Below are 8,146 nucleotides of genomic sequence, written 5' to 3'. Positions count from 1 at the left end.
TTGTCTATTCTGGTCACTTCATTTCCATTAAATCTTACACTATATGGCCTTTGTTTCTGGCTTCTCTCACCTGGCATGTTTTCAGGGCCCTTCCAAGTAGCATGTGTCAGTGCTTCATTCCACCTTAGGATCAGTTGGCATTCCGTTGAATGGATATACCAGGTTTTGTTTACCCATTCATCACTTGAATGACTTTCGAGTTGTTTCCACTTCTGAGTAATGCTGATTTGACTATTCATGCATGAATTTGTGTGTGAACACGTTTTTCATTCTCTTGGGTATATACCTAGGAGAATTGCTGGGTCATATGGTAACTGTTTCGTTTTTTGAAGAACTGCCAAAATCTTTTCCACAGCAGCTAAGTGTTTCATATTGGTATGTACTTTTAAAATCACTCTGAACACCCTGGCCCACAATATTCATTCTTTCATAAGTATTTACAGAGCACCTACTATGTGTCAAACATTGCTGTAGACATAGGAGATAGTGGTGAACAACAGAAAGGTAGCATCCATGTGCGTGCGTGTATGTATATGAATGTATATGAGTGTATATGTATATGAGTGCATATGTGTGCATGTGTATACCTATGCATGTATATCTATGCGTATGTGTGAGTGCATATGTATATACATGTATGTGGGGGGAGACAGTGGTATGAGTTGTGGGGAAACAATAAAGTGGGGAAGGGGGCTAGGGAATTCTGTGAAGCCTGGGTGGGCACGAGACTAATGTTTTTTGTTTTTTTTAAAATTATTTGTTTGTTTGTTCGCTTATTTTATTTTTAGAGAGAGGGGAAAGGAGAAAGAGAGGGAGAGAAACATCACTGTGTGGTTGCCTCTCACTTGTGCCCCCAGCTGGGGACCTGACGTGCAACCTGGTAATGTGCCCTAGCTGGGAATCGAACCAGCAACACTGGGCTCGCAGGCCGACACTCAATCCACTGAGCCACAGCAGCCAGGGGAGACTACTGTTTTTGATTGGATGGTCAGGGAAGGCCTCATTGACCAACAAAAGGAGGTAAGGGAAAAGGACCTTCCAAGAAAAGAGAACTGCAAAGGCAAGTCTCAGAGTTGCAGCCAGCCCAAGGAACAGCCAGGTGGCAAGCGAGGCTGGGGTGAGGGGAATAAAGTAGCAGCAGCTGAGCACAGAACAGTAACAAGAAGCACATCGTGTGGGGCCCCAGGGCCATGGTGAGAATGCTGGCCTCCACTCTGAGAGGGCGGGGAACCATGGTGGGGATCTGAGGAGTGCAGTGGCTGGGTCTTACTGGGTTCTAAGGAGACGGTGTTGAGAAGGGACAGGAATGCCGGCTGGGAGGTGATGGCAATGACGCTGGTGGGAGATGATGGTGGTCTGGCCAGGGTGGAGCAGTGGAGATGGTGGGAAGGGTAAGTCAGGTCCTGGGTAAGTCATGGCAATAGCACAGCAGGCTTTGCTGATTAAACAGACCCTCAGTGTGAGGAAAAAGAAGAGCAGGAAATGATCTTAACAGGTTTTGGCCTAAGCAACTGAATGGGAAGAAAGCTGTGCTAGCAGAGTCCCGAGTGCTTGGCACTCAGTAGGCACAACAAATTGAGTAAGAAAAAAAGGTGGTGGTACCCTTTGTGAGGGGCCTGTCAGTGTTAATTCTTTGATATCTATGGTTACCTGACCTAGGGTAATACCTCTCTCCCTTGATTTCAAACTCTTCAGATAAAGAATCTTGGATTTTCATGAGTTTTACTAAGTCACTGATTCTCAAGGAGATTTTTGCCAGATAATCTTAGAAACGTTTGAAGGAGGGCAGGTTGATCATGCCTTTGCATGGACGCAGGTGCTGTCTTCCAGAGTTCACTCCTATGTGAAATCTGTGTTGTGTTCTCTGCCTTCTGACCTCCACCTACCTCTTATTGAGTGGTTACTTTGCACCAGACACCGTGTTAGCATATTACTTATACTATTAGCTTAATTTAATAGTGAGACGCTATTTAATTAAGGTCAATTGACTTGACCAAGATCACACAGCCAGTAAGTGGTAATCCAGGACTGGAACCCATGTCTGTGCTTGTAGCTGCTGCACTCTATCTTCTCTCAGTTCCAGGGTGGACGTTCACTTGTCGGGAGCACTTCCGCGGGAACTCCATTCAGAGGACAATTGGACATTTCCAACTCTAAGCTTTAACTCCAGATGTCCCTTTCTCCAGGACTTTACTAAACTTCACCTTTAACTCCACTTGATTTTGAGTCTTATCTACCACCCTTTATACAAAACTGTGCATCTCTTAGTCCTCACCATGAATTTTAAATTCATCTCCTTTCTTTCTCCCTTGGGGCAAGCAGTGTCACACTCCTGTCCAGAATTGACTGAGCAAGTATTGCCCAGTACTTGCCTCCTAGTCTGGGCATGACGGGGTAGGGTTGGGAGAGATTTGTTGTTCCACTTATTTATGCATTTATTGGTTGCTTCTTGTATATGCCCTGATCAGGGATGAAACCCACAACCTTGGTATATCAGGACAATGCTCTAACTAACTGAGCTACGTGGCCAGGGCGATTTGGGCACTTTTGAGGTGGGAGAGGGGGCAAGATGATGAGTTGAACCCTAATTTCTAATACTGAAAATCCATATTCATTCTTATTATTGATTGTAATCTTTCCAACTTTTCCTTTGCACCAGTCTTATTCCATTCTTCCTCCTGACCCCTATCTGTTATGGCTGGTTACAAAATTTGCAAACATCTAAAAAATGAGCATTTTCCAAATACTTGCTAAATGTTGCCTTAAACTGTACTTGCAATGCTCCATAACAGTGTCTACCTTATAACTGCATAAGATGTGAAAAGAAGTATTTGTTGCATCCTTAAAAAACCCCAGCCAATCCTTGGCTACACTGAAGGCAATCTGAATTAGAGCAGAGTGAAAAGAATGTCGGTACCAGGGCCACGGGACAAGCTCCTGAGAGTCTACATGGTAGGTTTTGGTTTAATCAGGTGGACCTGTCAGGTGCTCTGTAACCACAGAATGGTGAACACTTGGGAAAAACACTACATACAAATAATTAAGACTCACTGAAATATGCTACAAATGTTCTTAAAAGATACAGTCCACCTTCCTTCAGAGACCCCACTCATGGCCTCAACTCCAAGAGCCCTAGGCTTAAGTGAAAGGCTCTTGTTCAGGATGTCAAAACTTTGTGGTTTTTACCACTTTTAACCCTATCATTCACTGAAGGCAATTGGGTGCTGAAAAAGAAAAAACCCACCAACCAAGAAGCCAACAGGGACTCTGAAGAAGGAAAAAAAAAAAAAAAGCTACGTATCAAGCCTTGTTCCTCATGGTCCTGGGTGGGTGCATTCATGCTCATCCAGATGAAGTTCTGGAGGATCCTTCCAATTCCTTCTTCCTAGTCTCACTTGTGCTGTGAAGCTTAGGTAAAGGAAGTATTCTAAAGTCCTTTTCTGGATTGACAGTAGCCACATCTTCACTTCTCAGGCTTTGCATCCCAAATGCCATCAGCCATGGGTCCTGGGGTGAGTCCTGCAAATTCTGTAAGCAAATGAAGCTAAAAACTTTAGGTGTTGCTGGAAATATTAACGAAACGTGCACACAAACTGAAGAAAACAAGGTATTCATGGGGTATTTAAAACTATAGAAATCCCCTGTAGAACAACGAAGACACTGGTACCACAGATGTCCAAGTCTGTTGAGCATCACTTATATCTTATGATACAACACATAGATGAAGTGCAAAGTGATATAACACAAAGTTTATATATGTAACCAAGAATATATTCAAATCAAAAACAGATAAGCTGGTTGGCCAAGTGATATTATAAAAGATAACCCATATGAGGGTTCAGTAAATTACTCAGGGAGCCTGTTGCAATGTCTGTGATTAATTTTAAAATACTACTGTATCGTCGGTGTAATTTTTTCCAAGGTAAGCTCTTGTTCTAACAATGGTCCACTAACTACATGGCTGCTATCCAGATGGGCTAGGCTCCAGTTGGAGGCTTTGACAAGCTCTTTTGCAATTCAACAAACTTAATTAGCACACGGTGTATCAAAAAATGGGTTCCCGGTGAAACCAGTGTCTTCAGCAGCTCTCAAAATTAAGTACTCAAGCCTGGCCAGAATGGTTTATGAGATTAGGGTGTTAAGAATCCATGAAATCTTTGTCCCCTAGATAGTGGCGAATGCCTGCTTCCTAGTTGGTCTGGTCCACTGCTGATTTAGTATTACAAAATCCTAATTTAGGAATTGATGCTTCTATCTCAAGTAAACCTTTTATACAGGGTGAGGTCAAGACATCTATAAGAGCGCTGGGACTTCATCGTTCAGCTTACAGAATGGGACGTACCCACCGTTTTCATGCTAGCTTTGCTATTGAACGAGGACTGTTTTATGCCTAAGGTCAAATCCTAAACATGCTCACCCAAATCTGGTAGCAAGATTTAAGAGTAGCTCACTCACCAGATCAATGTCACCAGATTTATCTACCAAATGCAACAGGCTTGCGACCTGTGAACATACTCCCAACTAGGTGAGGGAGAGGCTTTCAAGAAATTGTTTCTGAAGAATTCTCTTGGGGTGTGTATGAGAGAAGGGAAGTGTGTTTGTAAAAATTGCACGCTGTAACTGATGTTTAGGCTTAAACCAAAGCTCTGAACCTACTAAGTTTGAAAAAAATGGCATGAAAGCGATCAGGGGTAATAGTGGTTTGTGTAGACAGAGGAGCCAAAAAACCACAGGCCACATCCACGGTCTACAAAGGAAACCATGTAAACACCGGGTTCCTGGTGGTTAGTAAAGGATTAGTACAGACCTCTCAGATTAGGAGAAATTACGGGTGTAGGCCTGAGGAAAGCAGCTCAGAAGGGTTTGTGCACCCACGGCTGACGGGGTTGCAAATCACATGAGCATTGATTATTGTCTGCACAATTTGGGCACCAAGGGAAGTTATCAGGGACACAAAATCACAAATTTTTTAATCGAACTTTTAAAAACCAACTGCTGTAAAACTCAACTGACTTTATAAAACCAGAGGACTTGAGAACATTCTACTTTGTAATGTGAGGATCCTAACACTACTCACCTGATAGCAACCAACTACATGCCACATGGATTTTAGGTTTCCGGCCAGCTTCTCTGAGAAATGAATAACCTTTCAAACTTGAATTTACTAACCAAGTGCCAACATCTACATGTGAGGCTTGCAGCAGGGTTCCTTAAGTAAGGAATTCCCCAAGTTCAAATATTTATTTACAGAACAATTTTTTGAGGGATGGGCTGAAAAACCAGAACTGAATTAACAAGTACTAACTAACTAGAAACAAAGACGAAGCATTGCTTAAAGCATGGTTGAAGTTGATGGGCACAAGGAATAAATTTTTATTCTATTCTGAAAGTTATTCAAGTTTGGCTTTAGAATATACTGTTAGAAATGATTCAGATAAGGCCATGTTTAAAGCCACAGAGTTTCACGTTGTCACAAATGACCAGAAAACCTGCAAAGTGTTGCTCATCTTGCATTCCAGCCTTAATTTCTCCCCACCCCTTCCTAGAGACAGGGCTATAGTCACGTCTGAGGGAGAAAACTGTTTTGGTTTTAAAATGTCCAGTGGAGCTCTAGAAAGAGTGCAGAAAGGCATGCACTTTGTGCCAGCATTAACATCAACTTCAGCATATAATTCTGGGGAAATTTCATACCTCCTGTTTTATTTAATAATGAAATACATTTTGCATGTCTCCCCCAAACTGTACATGCCAATAATTTGCAAACACAATAGATTCAGCTATGGGGCTTTTCCTTACAAAATTGATGTTAAAGAATTTCTAGCAGCCAATCCGTTACATGTGGGTAGTTTTTACACATTCCTGTTTCCCAGGGCTGTACAAACCATAATAGACTCCAAGGACCATAGACTGACTTTTTACTGAACACTTTTCAGTAGCCGGTATCCCGTTCAGAAGACCCCTTTTCTCCATCTCCCTCCCTTATTTGCCCTTAACAAGAGGCATTAACTACTGAAGTTTGTGGATCCCAAGAGCCATGGAGTAAAGTACACAGGTAAGTGGAATCCTTGCTATAAGGGCCATAATGAGAACTCCTGGGTCCCCTTCCTGCTTGATTTTTATTTGTGGTCTACGGTCAAAAACAAAACAAAACAAAACAACAACAAAAACACTCAGGCTTAGTGACCATTGTGCACTATTGGAAATTCAAATATTGAGAGGAAAAAATATTGGGGGGCAGGAGAGGGGAAGCAAGGATAATGGGATAAGTTTTTTGTTGCTTCTAACAATGTAAACCTGTTATCCTAAGCCACATTTCCTTGAGGGCCATAGGGAAATGGGCTTTCTCTTAAATTACCTGAGTGTATCAACAAGAATCTACCACTCTGTTAGTAAAAACCTAGGGTTCAGTTCTGTGGACTACACAATCTAAATCCAAATCCAAATATTTCACTGTAGCCAATAACAGAAATTATGACTATTGCTGTAAAAAGCACAGAAATGTCTATTTGTTTAGTTAAAATGTTTTAGGAAACTAAATGAATGACAATCTGAGGAAGTCATGAGGTAGATCCTCCTGTTTTGGTCAAATTTCAAATTCCATTGTTCTCTGTGATGAAATACCCAGGAATGTGATGCCCAAGGATATCCTACAGAGAATGACAGTTTAGCGGGAATCACTCTGGGACTCTTGAACACACAGCACAGTCTATTCCATAAATTACATACACAGAAATAAACATCTTCTGAAGATCTTCCTCTTTACTATAATTTTTTTTTTTGATTCTCTGAGTTACGACATTAAACTCTTCCAGAACACTTTGAACAGAAAGATTTAAATTATTAACAAAGTAAAGACAAGCACTTTAGAACACTTACAAAATTATACCCTGGACACTCAAAACTAAACAAAATAAAACCTCTCAAAACTCAGGATTTGGTACTTAGAAATTTGAAGGTGTAGCCAAAATAAACAATGGTATATTAATTTTGTCTCCTCTACATCAGTGTCTTTGCAATTATTATTCAATAATTCCAAAAATGTTAATTCAGAAACTAAACAAAAGGACACAAGAATTTGAAGGACTTAAAATATATTTTTTATATTGATAGTCTGAGTCTTTCTGTCCTAAGATAATACATCATTATTGATTACATACACGATGAGGTATTTGTAAAATAGCTGGTAAAAAATAATATACAGTATTCTACATGAGATGGAATCTTATGAACCTATAAGTCTTCTGAAGTGTTAAATTAATCACCTAAATTAAACTGCCCTAAATGAATTTACAGTTGTTTCCTCAAATCACATTTAAAAAAGGATCTTATTACATTTTCCCAGAATTTGTGCATAAAAGGGAAAGCATATAGTTGGCAATTTCTATTTCTCACACCCAAAGTAGTGCATTCACACAAAATCAGGACCACTAAGTTTAGCATAAAAAGAAAGAAAAAAAAGATTAGATATAAAAAATCTCTGAATAATGGTTAGGCTAATTCACCAACAGCAAAGAAATTCAAGTGGTCAACAGTCTTGAAAATGCTTTATTGAAATGTGTGACTTATGTGCAGAAGATGTGTTTGAAAAGACCACAGCTTGAAAACTAGGTTTTGAAACGTTTCAACAACCAATTGAGAAGAAATCACTACTGGACTTGACTTCTAGTATAACCAGAAGCCTGCTGTAAAATTCTCCTTTAAAACATTTTCTGTCACAGAAATTAAAGAAAACAAAGCTATTATAGTTGGAAACTGTTGGAGTCTGAAGTTGCAGAGGAGGAGAAGGAACAGTATTTTAGACATGTGGGGTGAGTTCTTTTTTGGTTACATTTGGATGAACATGGACTTCACAGTTCTCGGAAGAACACCGGAGGGTGTTCAAGTCTGTATGCTTGTCATGTTGCAGAAATGGAGAAACACACACGAGAAAGAAATCGAGCTAAGGGAGAGGAGACTGAGAAAAGGGCTCAGAGAAATGAGAACTGGAACAAGACATGATTAGATTAAGTCATTATAAATTTATCAGAAGCTGTGCGCACCTTTTTTTAAAAGTCCTAAATTTACATTCCAAAAACTGCCCCCAAACCCCAAAATCCACTGTCCCTGCCTTGGAGCTATTGTGAAAGTCTATGCACAAAAACTGCAA

Source organism: Furipterus horrens, unplaced genomic scaffold, assembly GCF_987537825.1.
Source record: "Furipterus horrens unplaced genomic scaffold, mFurHor1.1.pri manual_scaffold_6, whole genome shotgun sequence".
NCBI classification, from domain to species: Eukaryota; Metazoa; Chordata; class Mammalia; order Chiroptera; family Furipteridae; genus Furipterus; species Furipterus horrens.
This window is presented reverse-complemented; position numbering follows the sequence as displayed.